Raw genomic sequence first — 16,872 nt, forward strand, 5'->3', positions numbered from 1 at the left:
GGTGGAGCCTCCAGGTTGGGACCGCCTGGGAGCTTCCTGGGTTAGACTTGCGTGGAGGTGGCAGCGCCGTGGTATTTCCATCGCAGTCGCAGGAAGGTTCTCGGGGGAACCCCGCAGGGCCCAGGGCAGTGAGTAGGGGCGGTAGCCCTTGGCGCGCTGTACTCCTCCATTAAAGCCCTTAGCTACCTTCTCCCACCCCCGCCCCGGGGCTAGGAGCGCCCCCACCGAGTTCACAGGGGCAGGCATGGCGTCTTATCTGTGTCTAACCCTGTGCATGGCCCAGAATAGGTCCACCAGTCAATTACCTGTTTGCAGGTTTTGCTGTAAAAAGCCTAGCCGATACTATACCCAGGCCGAATACACCCAAAGGTGTCTGTGGAGGCAGAAGGGGAGACGTGAGTAGTCGTCCCAGAACTTTATTTCTCCTGCTGCTTTGCTCATTTCTCACCTTCTTCTCCCTCGGTCCCATCTCCATTCCCCAAGAGCCAGAGGTGGTGAAACTGTAACAACTAACAGACGTTAAGTGCTGACATCCTGGTTCTCCATCACCCAGTAGAAGGAAAGGTGTTGCTTGGCACTTAATGAGTCTCCTTAATGAAGGAACTTAATGAGTCCATTGTTTCCCCATGACTGAGGTTTATAACACTGAATCACTGATGTTACAACATAACAACTCTCTCTCTGAGGCCTTTTCATTCTGGCTGTGATATACAGATTACTACACTGTACCTCCGTGTTCGCCAAGCACAGTGCCTGGCAAGAGCAGATATTGAATGACTGAATGTCTATCTGGGTCTCTTGCAAGAGCAGAGGTAAGTGCTGGGGACACACCAGAGCATCTTTTCCTGTTGGAATCAGGGATTCTGGAGATTAGAAAAAGCCCCCTTCCCTTGCCTGGGCCTCCCTTGCAACATCCTTACACCAAATGGCCATAGTTGAATACCTCCAGTAACCAGGAACTCTTTCTTTAAATGCAGTCATTTTATCATAGACCAGCCTTGTTGACAAGCTCTTCCTACCTTGAGCTAAATCACCTCCCTGCATCCCCTCCTTATTGGGTTTCTACTCTGGGGACTTCTAGATCATGTCTGCCTCCGATTCAAGATATCTAGGACAAGCATTCTCTGTCCCTTAGGCTACTCCTTGTACGACAGGGTCAAGATCCCACTCACCAGCATGTTAAAGGAGTCTTTATGACATACCCCAGCTTCTTTAGAGCTCACAAATGAACATGGTGTCCTGTTGAGTGCAGAGAAAATAGAAACTCTCACCTCTTTCTAGGTCCCATGCTTCTATTAGCGTAGCTCAAGATATCAAAATAGTTTTGTAGCAGTCAATATTACATTGTTGAATTGGGTGGAGCACACTGTCAGCTAAAACCCATAGAACTTATGCAATATTTAAATGCCATGACCATCCCACAGTCCCTGGTCAGCTGCCAGTTTCTCTTTCTCTGCAGGTTCAGCACCTTCATGGACTCTCGGGGATGATCATGTGACACAGTTGCCTCCTCCCTTTGGGAGTTACACCTCCTTCTCCCTGCCGCCATAATACCCTCTTCTTGTCTGATCCTGCCCACCTCTTTCACTGGTTAGAAGAAGGAAGGCAACTTTGGTTGGCTTTAAGCAACTATAAATTAGTCCTGTTGTCAGTGAGCCACAAAAACTCATAAAGATCTGTGTGTAACAGAAGGTGCTATTGGTGTACCTGTGGAAACATAGGTATACAGTTCACTTTTATTGCTGATTTAAATTATACCTCTGAGATACCACTATTAGTAGGTGACAGGGTGTGGCTAGCTGAGTTGTTTTTAACTATAATAAAAGTCTCTGTTAGAACCAGCCAGGCTGCTAGCCTTTTCTGCTACACCCAAACACAAAATAGTACACAGGCAATTTCCCAGGATACCAAGCAATTAGGGAGAGAGTCTCCTACTCACCTGGTTGCCTTTGTCCAAAATACTGAATTTATTCCATAAGCCATCATCAAGAATATAAGCACTCATCAGAATCATGCTCCCTAGAAAACCCCATGGGTCATACAAGTATGACCACGTATTGCCCAGTTAACAAGAGTTGGACCAGGACTTGGAACTTAAACCATCTGCTGGGGTGGGAAGGCACATGGGCATGTGGTACAACTGTACCTACTAAGATGCAATTGTATCTGAAGGCACAGTGAGGTTCCTGGACAATGAAACATAAACCACAGTCACAGGAAGTTATCAGCACTGGTGATCAGTATGGAGAAGGGGCATTACTGACTGACCACTGTGTGGCCCTTTACCTGTGGGATTTTACTTGCCTTCACTTCACAAATGAAGAAAGAGACTCCATCAGGTTGTGGAACTTGCTTGATGTACCCTGGGGCAGGAAAAGATTCAAACTAAGTCTGTCTGATCTGAAGTCTTGTGTTGATCCACTATTTTGTATTACCTATGCAGGGTGTCCTTTGGGGCATTCAAGACACAGAAATGTTGTGTCAAATAGCAGGGACCATTCAGAAATTCAAGCAGACAACCAGAAGTCAGCACCAAAAGGTCTCTCAGCAGCTAACAGGACCCAAACCATGGTAAAAGGGTTGGGGACATAGGCAAAAGAAGACTGAGCCACTGCTCTTATGTGGACTGAGGTATTGGGCAGGATATCATATCATTCACTGAGAAGAAGACAAGGCTCAGTTTTCAGAATCTGGATGTAGGGGCCATCAGGACTATAAGAAACACCCCGCTGTCAGAATTGGGGTGCCAAATTGAAGCCCAACTAGCAGAAGTCGTGAAATGCAAAATATCAGAGCACTGGGTAGAGCCCCTAAAATCTATATCTGCAGATGATAGGATCGTCATCAGAGAAAAGCTAACAGAATCAACTATTAGAAGTAATAAGTGAGTTCAATAAGGTTGTCAAGTACAAGATAAATAGCTAAAAATAGTTTCCTCTATATCAGCAGTAAGCAACCAGGAAATATAACAGACAATAAGATTTACAATAGCAATAAAACTCTTAAGCATAATATCCAGGAATTAACCTAACAACTTGTAAGAACTTTATGGAGAAAGTTTTAAAATTCTATTTAAGGACATAAAAGAAGATTGAGGGGTGCCTGGGTGGCTCAGTCAGTTGAGCGTCCAACTTCAGCTCAGGTCATGATCTTACACTCTGTGAGTTAGAGCCCTGCATCGGGCTCTGTGCTGACCGCTCAAGAGCCTGGAGCCCGCTTCAGATTCTGTGTCTCCCCCTCTCTCTGCCCCTCCCCTGCTCATGCTCTCTGTCTCTGTCTCAAAAATAAATAAAAACATTAAAAAAATTTTTTAAAGAAGATTGAATAATGAAGACATGCCATGGATAGGATGCCTTGACATTGTAAAAATCCATCTAATTTCTAAATGCAATGTTATACCAACTCAAAGTTTAAGGAACTTCAATAAACATATGAGGAAAAATAAAAATTTTCATAGTTAAGTCAGTTTGGAAAAGCAACAGCAAAGAGAGGAAGCTTGCCCTGCCAGATATTATTATTACCACATAGTGATAAAAAAAATAGTGTGGTCCTAGAACAGAAATGGAACAGTAAAACAGAATAGGGAGCTCAGAAGCAGACCGTGACACCTCAACATATATATAGGTGGTACTACAAATCAATGAGAAAAATATATGTCATTTAGATGATATTGTTGGGGAAACTGGCTTAGTTTATGAAGAAATAAAGCTGGATGCTCCATGTCTACCATATACAAAGATGAACCCCATGGGGCACCTGGGTGGTTCAGTCGATTAAGCGTCCGACTTTGGCTCAGATCATGATCTCATGGTTTGTGAGTTCGAGCCCCGCATCAGGCTCTGTGCTGCCAGCTCAGATCCTGGAGCCTGCTTTGCATTCTGTGTCTCCCTCTCTCTCTGCCCCTCCCCAACTTGTGCTGTCTCTCACATAATAAATAAACTTAAAAATTAAAAAAAAAAAAAGACAAAAAACAAAAACAAAGGAGAACTCTAGATGAATTAAAGACCTACATTCGAAAGGTAGAAGGAAAATGTAGGAGAATGTCTTTATGAACATGGGGGTAGGGACTTACTTCATAAAACAAGACTACAAAAGTACAAACCTTAAAACAAAAGGCTGGGAGATTTGCCATACATCACAATGAAGGCTTTTCTCCAATGAAGACTACTATAGAAAAAGTTAACAGCAGCTGACAAACTGGGAGAAGATATATGATGTGTTCAAAAGCATTTAGGGATTAATATCTAAAATATGTAAGGAACGCTTGCAAGTCAACAAAAAGAAGTCAGAAAATCCAATATAAAAATGAGAAAAGGATAGAAATAGGCCGAAGGAAAAGCCAGAATGGCATGCAAGCATAGAAGAGATGCTCAAACCCTCTAGAGAGGAGAGAATAGAAACACAACAAAAAGTATGGTGCTACCTATAGCCACTGGGATGCTGGTATATTTAAAAACCAGCTCTGGGGGATTAGGGCAGGGGCAGTCCTAATTTTAGCATTTGCTAATTTCCATGTGCAAATACTCTCACCCCTGCCAATTTCAAACTACCAGCAGGAGGTCATTGAACAAGGATTTTGGAAGAAGTGTGTTCAGTCTGCTCTCATGAGCCAGCACCAACACACCAGTGCCTCACCCATCAGCTTAGCAAAAATTAGAAAAATCCCAAATATTGGCAAAGATATGGGGAAATGGGAATCCTCATGCACTGCTGATGGGAATTTAAACTGGTAAATACATTCCATTGAGCAAGCTGGCAGTGTCTAGTGAAAAAAATTATCAGCGTGCTTTATGACTCAGCAATCACCCTCCTAGATATGCCTCAGAGAAACTGTTTGTAACCTTCACGTGGCTTCCAGGAAGCCATTCTCTCATTTACTAGATGATTTCATCCCATCCAAGGCTTTAAATGCTATCTCTATTTTCAGGATTCCAAAATTTCTATCTCTAGCCCTGAACTTCAGACATATATCCACTGCCTACTCAACATCTAATCTATAGTGTATAATAAGCATCTCAAATGTAATATGTTCAGAATAGAACCCTACCCCACACCCTTCCCATGTCAGTAAATGACAGCTTGATTCTTCTGTTTGTTCACTGGAGTCATCTTTTCCTTCATAGTTCTGGATTTTCCAAACCAAAGCCCCATTCCCCATTTTTAAGAAAAGTTCATAACATCATTTATTGATGGAGAAATTCATCAATACCACTGAAATCCTTTCAAATCGATAGTCACCAGAGACCCCAGGAACTTCCTACTGCTGTCACCTGGGCTTGCTTTCTTCTGAAGAATCTCCTTTTCTCTCTCAAAGCTTCAAGTGGGGACCTGCCTGCTAAAGCAGACTACAAACTGAAGACCTCACAAGCCTTATTATCTGAATCCTTGGTTCTCATTCCTGGTTGCACACTTGAATCTCCTGAATACCTTTCACAAAATAAACCAGAGACTTGCTTCAAGTGGGGACCTGCCTGCTAAAGCAGACTACAAACTGAAGACCTCACAAGCCTTATTATCTGAATCCTTGGTTCTCATTCCTGGTTGCACACTTGAATCTCCTGAATACCTTTCACAAAATAAACCAGAGACTTGCTTCAAGTGGGGACCTGCCTGCTAAAGCAGACTACAAACTGAAGACCTCACAAGCCTTATTATCTGAATCCTTGGTTCTCATTCCTGGTTGCACACTTGAATCTCCTGAATACCTTTCACAAAATAAACCAGAGACTTCCTCAAATATTCTAACTCAACTGGCCCAATTTAGATTCGTGCTATTCTGTAAGTTTATTCTCTCTTTTGTTAGTCTAATTCCCAAAAAGACACAAACAAATGAAGTTTTCAAACCCAACTCATTCCTATGTGGGAACTGCTTCCCATGTCCTCCAGTTGGGCCACTCCCCAACACCACGTGATACAACAACTTTTAAAGTTGTTTGTATCTTTATGGTAGGGTGCCTGGGTGGCTCAGTGGTTAAGTGTCTGAACCTTGGTTTCAGCTCAGGTCATGACCTCATAGTTCATGAGTTTGAGCCCCATGTTGGGCTCTCCATTGACAGCATGGAGCCTGCCTGGGATTCTGTCTCCCTCTCTCTCTTCCCCTCCCCTGCTCTCTCTCTTTCTCTCTCTCTCTCTCTCTCTCTCTCTCTCTCTCAAAAATAAATAAATAAACTATTTTTAAAAAGTGTTCTTTACAGGCCAACATAAGAAAGAAGGAACACAGGGAATGTTTCATGGCATCAGGATTAAAACTGCCTCTCTAAGGAACAAGTCTTTCACACTGGCTGCTCAAAGCTATGGCCACCAAGGCAGTTCCAGAAACATCTCTGGCACATAATAGCAGCATCGAGATGGTTTCCACTAGGATGTTAGTTCCAACACCCCCGCCCCTCATTGAAACATACTTTAACCAAGTCTCTAGATATAAATATCATTTTATAGAAAACATGAAGCATGAAGGAATATCATAAATTACATCATGAGCATGTAATAGGCCAAGTCCAAAATGTGGAAACTTCTACAGGGAAAATAACCCAATTCCTACAATCAAAAATTAGCTAAGGGAAACTAGTGTAGATCGAAAGAGACATAAGAGCTCTATCTACAAACTATAATGTGCAGAGCATTTAGATCTGGATCAAACAAAGAAATGTAAAAAAATTCTTGAGGCTGTTGAGGGAAATTTAACATGAACTGGACATTAAATTGTATCAAAAAGTTTTTGTTAACTTTTTTAGGAATGAGAATAACATGTGATTACGTTTTTGTTAAAAAGTCCTTATCTGGGGCGCAAAGTGTTTGACTTTGGCTAAGATCATGATCTCCTGGTTTGTGAGTTCGAACCCTACATTGGGCTCTCTGCTGTCAGCACAGAGTCTGCTTCAGACCCTCTGTCCCTATATCTCTCTGCCCCTCCCCCACTCACATGCTCATGTGTGCTCTCTCTCTCTCTCTCTCTCAAAAATATACATTAAAAAAAGTTCTTATCTGCTAGAAATTCATACTAAAGTATTTATGATAAAATGTTTAATGTCTGAGATTTGCTTTAAAGTGGTCCATAAGTGTGTGATGGGAAAGCAAATTGGTCCAAGCATGATGGAAATCAATATGGAGGCTCCTCAAAAAATTTAAAATAGGTTTACCATACAATCCAGCAATTCCACTTCTGGATTTAAGCCCAAAGGAAATGAAAACAGGAGTTCAGCGACGTATCTGCACTCCCATGTTTATCATAGCATTATTCACAATCACCAAGATATGGAAACAACCCAAATAGCCATCAGTGGGTGAATGGATAAAAAAGATGTGACACATATACACAGTGGAATATTATACAGCCATGAGGAAGAAGGATATCTGACAGGATATGCCACAACATAGATGGGCTTTGAGCAACTACGCAAAGTCAAACAGAGAAAGATAAGTATAAAGATATCACTTTTATGTGGAATCAAAAAAAGTTAAACCTGTAAAAGTTAGTAAAATGGTGCTTACCAGGGGCTGGTGGATGGGGTGGATAAGAGTGATGGTGTTTAAAGACACAAACTTATAGTGAATGGTAAATAAGTCTTAGAGACCTAATGCACACGTAATGAATTTAGACAATGATATTGTGCTCTGATTATGTAATATGATAAATATCACTACACTGGCAATCATATTATAATATACAAATGTATCAAAATAACATGCTATGCACCTTAAACCAATACAAGGTTACATGTCAAATTTATTCAAGTAAAAATATAAGTGTATGGTGGAAGGGATAGATGAAAAAAGAATGACAAAATATTGATCATTATTAAAGCTGAATGATGGGTATATTATTATTTCTTCTTTTGCATACATTTGAAATTTTTTCCCTAATAAAAAGCTTTAAAAGAAAAAGTTCCAGAGGGAAGAAGTTTTAGTCTATTTTTGTCAGTGCTGCATCCTGAGTACCTAGAACCTAGTACTTGGCACATAATACAAATTCAATAAATATTTGTTGATAAAATGGGCCTGGTTCTTTAAGATTTCAGTCACAGAAAAGATAACTATCATATCCAAGGAGTTGAGAAATCACAGAAGTTGTCTTTGTATCACATGCATGCACACACTCTAAAATGGGAAGCATTCATACATCACTAAAGCTCTATCAAGTTGTCTTTCCAGCAGCTGCTTACAAAACCAATACAGTTTCATCTCTGTTCACTGTAAACTATCAGCTGCTTAATAGCATCTTAATTAGGGGTTGAAAGACTGTCAGACCCACTGGAGCATCCTCCCCCTCCCCCACCCTACCCTGTGGGTGGGTAGAGAGCAATTTGCACCTTGTCAACAATGGATCAAATGACTCACCTAACAAAGAGAACCATTGACAGACCAATTAGCTGGGAGAAAGTCTCCTTTGTGACAAAAACAGCATTGATAATAAGATGGGTTTTGACATTCCTCATCTAATCATATTTGCAACAGCAGGGAACAGTTAAGACAAAAATAAATGTGAATTGTGTTTTTAGATTCATATAGGGTTCAACCCAAGAAGAGTAAGTTACAGTCCATCCTTTTAAGGCCCATCAAAATATCCCATGCAATATCTTCATCATCATCAAAATAATCACAACCATAAGCCCTGAATGACACTTAGCAAGGCAACCAAATTGCATATTAACCCATCAAATCAGGAATAAACTGAATACCTCCTTCCTAAAGGAAAGTATGGAGTCTACCACAGTATAAGATTTGCTCCTTGTTTTCTAGGAGGAAGAGTGTTGAAGCTGTCATCATGTGCAAATTGAGCTGGAGCCCCCAGAACCTTCTCTCCCCAGCTCAGTAACCCTAGAAAATCACTTAACTTCTCTGGGCCTTAGTTTGTTCCTTTGTAAAATGAGATGAAAAATACCTGCCTCCCACTGTTGTCATGAGTACAAAGCCTAACTCAAAGTGGGCTAGCTGGAGGAAAACAATCACATGTGGTCATGAGACATGAACATGAGAAAAGAACACCAACAACGTGCCAAAGAAGCAGTGTCTAGGGATTTCCCAAGAGGGAGCACACATTGCAGGATGGGGTGATCAGGAAAGCCTTTGAGGAAAAGATATATTCTGAGTTAAGTGGGGAGGATAACGAGCTCCAGTTACATGAATGAGGGGGCCAGCATTTACTGAGGGCTTAGTATGTGCTGTGCATTGTTCGAAGCACTTTCATGAATTATTTTACTTCTGAAGAAGAAATATCATTTTAGTTTCACCTTCCAGTTGGAGAAATAGGCATAAGGTAGTTAGGCAACTTGCTCAGGATCACTCAGTAAATAGCAGAACCTGGATGTGAACCCAGGCAGTCTAGTTCAAGAGATTAAACTCTTAACCACAATGCTTTGCAAGAGAAAGGCTTGGAGGCAGAAAAGCTAAACGTGTGTTTGGAGGACAGCAAAGGGTCTAAGTGGTGCAGAGTCCATAGCATGAATTGGTAGAAGATGAGCTGGAAAGGGAGGTTGAGAATAGATCAGGAATGGCCTTGAATGTCACAGTAAGAGGCTAAGAGACATTTATGAGGATGAGGAAAAGCCACCATGGAATCTGTCAGCACTGTCCAAAATAGAAACTCCTGTCTGACCCTTATGCCCCATATCTGTTACACTCTCATAATAAAAAGCCTAAAACAAAAGCATACTAAAAATTCAAGCATTTTGAAGTGAAACTCAGCAACTAAAAACAAAGTTGCCTTGAAAGTGTTAGCCTTTATCAATTCAACTTAACTAGTTCTTTTAAATAGCAAATTATTTTTATAAATGATTTGTCACAGACAGCTTCATTTAACTTGGTGTAAGTATGCACAGTAATGACCTGCATTCAAAATGAAGTGGAGACAAGTTATACAGATGTCCCTAGGGGATGGAAATCTATTGTTTCTGCCTTTCCCATCACACCCCATTAACCACTTTGCAGCATAACAATAACACCTACATATCATCATTTTAACCATTTGGTTGTTATATAATAATGTAATAACATAATAATCTTTTGGATATATGTGCATTGCACAAAAGCATATTCCCAGTGAAGAAACAGCCACTCAGCTTCCTTGGGTGCTGTCCGTCCATCAAGGTGCTGATGGTCTTGCTACCCACCCTATTGCACTCCTTTTCTTGGCACCATGGTTTCTGTTTCTCCAGCCTCATCCAAGCCCTAACTCAGTCTTCAAAGCAGGGAGTCTCTCAAGGTTCAGCATGTCAAGTGAGGCACCACACACCTACCAAGGAGCTGCATTTTCACTAACTTAGGGGCACTGTTGCTAGTAACAATAGCCTAGCATCTTTGTAAGCAATGGTCAGTGACATCATGGTCCATTTTGTGTCTCTATTGCAAAGGCCAGTGGCCACGCTCAGGTCTCAGCTGCATCTAAGATTAGCTGCCCTTACGCACACCCACACAGTCCTGAGCATCTGCAATCCAAAGAGGCTCAAGAAAAGAGGTGTGGCCTTGGAGGGGAGCTTCTGGTCCTCATTTGTCAAGCACTTACTAAATAATTCTTGGTGTCAGTAAATACTATTAGATATCACCCTGTCCTTGGTGACTTTCTAACATAACTGAGAGGAAAAACATTAAATCTCAAAAAAATTGGAAGCAAGATAGAATCCCAGACTTTGAACCCAGACATGTAAGGTTTGCCTGGAACTGAAAGGGTTTCTAGGGTGTGAGTACTTTCAATTTTAAAACCAGAACAGTGCCAGGGATATCAGAACAAGTTGGTCACCCTACAGAAAAACTAAAGTTCAAGTGTAATTAGCTTTGGGACCTTGAACACACAAAATAATTTCTCAAAAACTCAGCCTCCTCATTTATAAAATTGGTATCATAGTAGGACCTACTTTATCACATATTTCTTGTATGAATTCAATGAGCTATTGTATGAAAAGAACTAAGCACAGTGCCTGATGCTGAATAATTGCCCAATAAGTGTTAATACTGTATATGTAATCAATAATTATAAGATAGCATATAATGAAAGGCTGCATTAGGTATTTTAGGAACTAAAAAATCAGATAAGGAAGAATTGGATCATTAAGAAAAGTTCCATAGTGGTAGGGTTGACACATAAAATATAGGCTGCCCAATTAAATTTGAATTTCAGATAACAAATAATTTTTTAGTAGAAGTATGTACCAAATTATTTTTTTAATTATTGTTTATCTAAAGTTAAAATTTAGCTGGATATCTGGGTATGTGCTTAAAATGGTGAGAGACAAGAGAAAAACACCAGGCAGAGAGATAAACATGAGTAGCAGTGGACCCAAGACAAGAGCAATGCATGGGATGTTCTTATGAATGTTTAGAGATGCTTCATAGAAAGAATGAACAAGACTTTGTGAAGGAAAAGAATGGATCCAAGGTTTTGACCCCAGGTCATTATGAGAGGGACTCTATAGTTAAGGAGATCTAGTATGTGGCTGTCAGGCAGGTGGCTTGAATTCAGGTGATCAGGGTGGAGGTGGGAGTGGGAGTGGAAAGAGTTGGATTCAGAGAGGTTTTATGAAGGAAGGTAATGTCTGTGGAGGAGGTAGTGACTAGAGTTCTAAATATGGATGTGTCCTTTCACCATGAAAACTTCCTTGAATCCCTGCAGTGTCATTATTGGTGACCTGAATAAGCAATTACGTATAACACTAGAGAGGTCTCATGAGGTAAGTTAACTCAGACCAAGAAAAAAAAAAAAAAAAATAGGGCATTTAATGCCCTGTGTGCTCTTCTCTTTGTGGTAAGAAGAGATTAAAGCTTTGGAATTCATACAATTCCCTCATTGCTTTCCTCCCTCCTAAGAGACGCCACAGAGTTCTCCTGCCCCCCAGTAATGACAGAGTTCTTCAAAGAGACTGAGTTCAACGCAGCCAGCCAGCAAGGGGCCTGGGAAACTCAAAGAAACCTCCCTTGGCATCTGTATCACTATTTTTGACCTCTCAAGTAGGTTGCTTTTTTCCTGATGTACGTATGTGAAATTCTACTCTTGGGGCAAATGAAAAACCTGCAACCCCATTTGGTAGTTTTTCCCCAGAAGGGCAGTGCTTCTCTTTAGAAACACTTCCTGGCATATGCCTGTAATTCTGATTCAAAGAAGCAAATGGTTCAGAATATCTGCCTTGAGGTATATGTGAAACCAAAAACCAATGGTCCTAAAAGAACCAGACCCAAAGGATCTGTTTAGAAACTCCCTCTGAGCACTTTATCAAGTTCTGATTACTCACACCGACATTCTTCAAAGTCATCTCCCACCTCTGCCCAATGTGATAAAACCTACCCCTTCACTCCCACCTCCCCATCCTATACATGCCATTCTTCTGCTTAGACTTTGCCTGCAATCTACCTCCTCCTATCCAAATCCAACTACCCTTCCAGACCCTTCCTATATCTCACCTCTTCCATGGGGAGCTAGCTCTCTAATTTCTCCCTTTCACTAAAAAAGGACACATTTTAAAATCCAATTATATGCTGTTTTGTATATTAGTCACTCATGTGAAAACATTGGGGCACCCAGGTGGCTCAGTCAATTGAGCATCTAACTCTCGATTTTGGCTCAGGTCATGATCTCAAGGTTTGTGAGTTCGAGTCCTACATCGTGCTCTGAGCTGACAATGTGGAGCCTTCTTGGGATTCTCTCTCTCTCCCTCTCTCTGTCCCTCCCCCACTCTTGCTCTCTCAAAATAAAGAATAAACTTTAAAAATAAAATTGAATTAAAATGTTTAATTTAATATCTTTCTCCAGATCCTGAGTTCCTTCCTCTCTTTCAAAAGACAGGAGGAAGCAAAGAAATAAAAGGCAAAGAAGACATTTAAAATGTGGACCAATTGGGGCACCTGGGTGGCTCAGTCGATTGAGCATCTGACTTCGGCTGAGGTCATGATCTCATGGCTCTTGGGTTCAAGCCCTGCGTCAGGCTCTGTGCTGACAGCTCAGAGCCTAGAACCTGCTTCAGATTCTGTGTCTCCCTCTCTCTCTGCCCCATCCCTGCTTGTGCGCTCTCTCTCTCTCTCTCTCTCTCTCTCTCTCTCTCTCTCTCAATAAATAAACATTTAAAAAAATGTTTAATGTGGACCAAAATACAAAAGTCGATTGTTTTCCTGTATACCAGCAATGAACAATGGGAATTTGAAATTAGAAGCAACTCTATAAACAGTATAAAAAAGAGAAAGAGAGAGAGAGATGCTTAGGTATAAATCTAACAAAATATGTACAAGATCTATATGAGGAAAACTAGAAAACTTGCATGAAAGAAATCAAAGAACGTCTAAATAAATAGAAAGCTATTCCATGTTCATGGAAAAGAAGGCTCAAGATAATTAGTCAGTTCTTCCCAACTTGATTCATGCATCCAATTCAATTCCAATCAAAATCCCAGTGTATTATTTTGTGGATATTGAGAAACTGATTCTAAAGTCTATATGGAAAAGTAAAAGGCCCAGAATGACCAACACAATGTTGAAGAAGAACAAAGTCAAATGGCTGACCAGACTTAAAGACTTAGGATAAAACTACAGTGTGTTATTGGCAAAAGAAAAGACAATTATATCAGCAGGATAGAATACAGAGCAAAATATACCCACACAAATACAACCACTCTTTCACAAAGGAGCAAAGAGAATTCAATGGAAAAAGAATAGTGTTTTCCATAAATGGTGCTGGAACAACTGGACATTCACATACAGAAAAATGAATCTAGACACAGAACTTACATGTATCACAAAACTAACTCAAAATGGGTCACAGATATAAATGCCAAATGCAAAATTATAAAACTTAGAAAACAACATAGGAGAAAATCTAGGTAACCTTGCATTTGGTAATGACTTTTTAGCACCAAATACAAGTTGGAGTTCATTAGAACTTAAAACTTCTGCTCTGCAGAAGAAGTTAAAAGAATGAAAACACAGCCATAGACTCGGAGAAAATCTTTGCAAAACTACATATCTGATGAATAACTTGTATCCCAAATATACAACTCCTAAAATTCAATAGTAAGAAAACAGCACAACTTAGGCAAATGATCTGAACAGACCTCACCAAAGAAGATGGCAAGGAAGCATATGAAAAGATGCTCAATATCATATGCTATCAGGGAAATGAAAATTAAAACAACAATGAGATACCACTACAATTCTATCAGAATGGCTAAAATCCTAAACACTGACAATATGAAATTCTGGCAAGAATGTGGAGCAAAAGGAACTCTCATTCATTGCTGGTGGGAATGAAAATTGGTACAGCCACTTGAAAGACAGTTGGGCAGTTTCTTACAAAGCTAAGTACTGTATAGTCTTACCTTATGATGCAGCAATCTCACCCCTAGATATTTACCCAGTTGGAAAATTTGTGTCCAAAACCTTGCACATAAATGTTTACAGCAAATTTATTCATAATTACCAAAAATTGGAAATAACCAACACGTCCCTCAGTAAGAGAATGGACAAACAAATTGTGGTACATCTATACGATGGAATATTGAAAGTGGTAAAAAGAAATGAGTTATCAAGTCATGAAAAGACTTCAAGGACCCTTAAATATATATTGTCCAGTCTGAAAGAAGCCAGTCTGAAAAGGCTACAGTAAAAAGATCTGAAACAAGCCAGTCTGAAAAGGCTACAGTAAAAAGATCAGTGGTTGCCAGGGGCTGGGGAGGGAAGAAGGGAAGGATTAATAGGTAGAGCACAAAGGATTTTTAAGGGCGGTGAAACCATTCTGTACCATGCTGTAATGGGGGATATATGACTTTACGCATCTGTCAAAACCCATAGAATATACAACACAAAGAGTAAACCATCATGTAAATTACGGACTTCAATTAAGAGTGATGTATCAATATTGGCTCATCAATCGTAAAAAAAGCAAAAAAGGAGTGGATTGTGAAGCATTTTTAATACTCCATTCAGGTTTTTAGCACTGAACAGACTTTTGACTTCTGGTGTTATTATATAGGAAAGGATACAGTTCTGTAAAATATGTCTAAACTGCCTCACAGCACATGTCCAACTACTGCAACCCATGTTAACTTGTTTAAAATAACAGTATACTTTGTTTAGGATGCTCACCTTTGCCTTTGCAGAAATGAAGTTTCATCGGAGGCGTTGGTGGGTGTGAGATTCATTTTATAGTGAAACTTACCCGAACATGACACTATTCTTTCAATGTCACCCAGAAAAAAATTTTTTCAATATCTCATGGGCCTTCCTCAGCAAGAGCACAAATTGTTTAGAGTGTTGGTTGGGAGTCTATGAAAATAGGTGTTTTCATAATGGGCTCCCTTGGGCCCATAAGCAGATTCCAATTACAGAAAGCCAGGGTGGTGGTGGCCACCTTTGACTTGACTCCCTGTGGTGGAGTCCTCCTTTGAGTGCAACAGCCTGCTTTTCAACAGACAGCAAATACATAATAATGACATTGCCTGTGGTGCTATGGATACCAGATTTAAAGGGCCAGAAACCATAGTTAGGACTTTTAAGCTACCTCTTAGGCTGCTGGAAGCAATAGTGGAAGAAGAAAAATGGCTTCCAGAAGAAAAATGGCTTCCAGAAGAAAAATGGCCCGAAATAGGGCCTGGTCCTTCGTGTCATGGCAAGGAAGAAGCCTAGAAGCTGAGGAGACTCTCTCGCAAAGGGAAGCTGAGGAATTAATGCCTGGACTTACTTCTCCCTCCTCCAAGTCTCGGCCAGTGCATCTCTAGGGCTGGAGCACTAAGGATCCGTCTCCCAGAGTACTGGCAAGGGTGCAGAAATGTGTAGAGTGGGGCACCTGGGAGACTCTGTAGGTTAAGCGTCCGACTTTGGCTCAGGTCATGACCTCATGGTTCACAAGTTTGAGCCTCTCATTGGCTCTCTGCTGTCAGCACAGAGCCTGCTTTGGATCCTCTGTCCCCTCCTCTCTCTGCCTCTCCCCAGCTTGCTCTCTCTCTCTCTCTCTCTCTCTCTCTCAAATAAATAAACATTAAAAAAAAAGAAGAAGAAGAAGTGTGTAGAGTGGATCTGGAGGAGGAAAACAGAAGGCATCCAGTATTACCTGCAATTTCCTATCTTCCCCCTTTTGGTCACAGGGTTATAACCTAGACTCCAAAAAAAGTTGTGTTTTGTTTTTTGTTTTTTCCACCAACAAGTGTTGGTTCTATCTCTGATATAAAGAGAACATACTGAACAGAGCTTTGAATGGATTTTGTCATGATTTCTGATGATAAGACAGTGTACTCACCTTTTGGGCTGCAGCAACAGATGAAGTAATAACTTGGAAAAGCAGCCTATAGCTTCCGTGGTCTATTCTTGAGATTTTGCTGACACCTGGCTGCCTATAATTATTGGAACCAGTACAGATTTCACAGTCACTGACTCAAGTGTGCAAAAATGTAATTTTCTCTATTCTTCTATAATTGAGTGTAATTTCTGCCTTAAGCCTCCATTCTGCCTCAAAGCAGAGAAAATTTAATCTAGTCACTCTCAGATAAACTCATTCAAATTCAGTCATTTCTTAGTCAATTCAAGTTTATAATTCAGTCACAATTCAGTTTAAAACTCTCTCTCTTTTCACCCCTCTGCTTCTCTTCCCTGGAACTGATCTCAGCTCTCAAGAGCTTATCCGAGGAGCCCCCTTCTTGGTCTTCCTCTGTCCTATCCAGTAGATGACATGTGCTCCCTTGAGAGGTGACCTGAACGATCTATGGGGCACAAGGGGGTTCCCACTAGTTCTCTCTGTTGAAAGGGCAGGCAGCTCCATCCACCTGGGTCTCAGCCTCATCCTGGGCTAGCTGACCCCCTAGCTTTCTTTCTCTGGTAGATTTGTTCCACATGGAAGCCTTCAGGAAATTGTAGGTGATCTGTTTCTGCCAGTCTGACTATGGGAGCCTGGGGTGGGCAAGT

At 40.8% G+C, this 16,872-nt stretch overlaps 1 protein-coding gene across 7 annotated transcripts in view; it reads right to left on the minus strand.

Annotated features, from left to right (window-relative positions):
* Window positions 1–15,345, minus strand: part of CLIP4 (CAP-Gly domain containing linker protein family member 4) — an 85,753-nt gene extending 70,408 nt beyond the window's left edge. For 3 of the 7 annotated variants that reach the window (XR_006200916.1, XR_006200917.1, XM_042933345.1), the window contains exon 1: window positions 15,061–15,345. The gene's annotated coding sequence lies outside the window, so the exon portion shown is untranslated. Of the gene's footprint in view, window positions 1–305; window positions 478–2,304; window positions 2,364–15,060 lie in introns of those variants that run through there. The other 4 variants (XM_042933348.1, XM_042933347.1, XM_042933346.1 and 1 more) reach the window with 4 other exon arrangements.
* Window positions 15,346–16,872: the final 1,527 nt, after the last annotated feature.

The sequence above is a fragment of the Panthera leo genome, chromosome A3 (assembly GCF_018350215.1).
Source record: "Panthera leo isolate Ple1 chromosome A3, P.leo_Ple1_pat1.1, whole genome shotgun sequence".
In the NCBI taxonomy this organism is placed as follows: Eukaryota; Metazoa; Chordata; class Mammalia; order Carnivora; family Felidae; genus Panthera; species Panthera leo.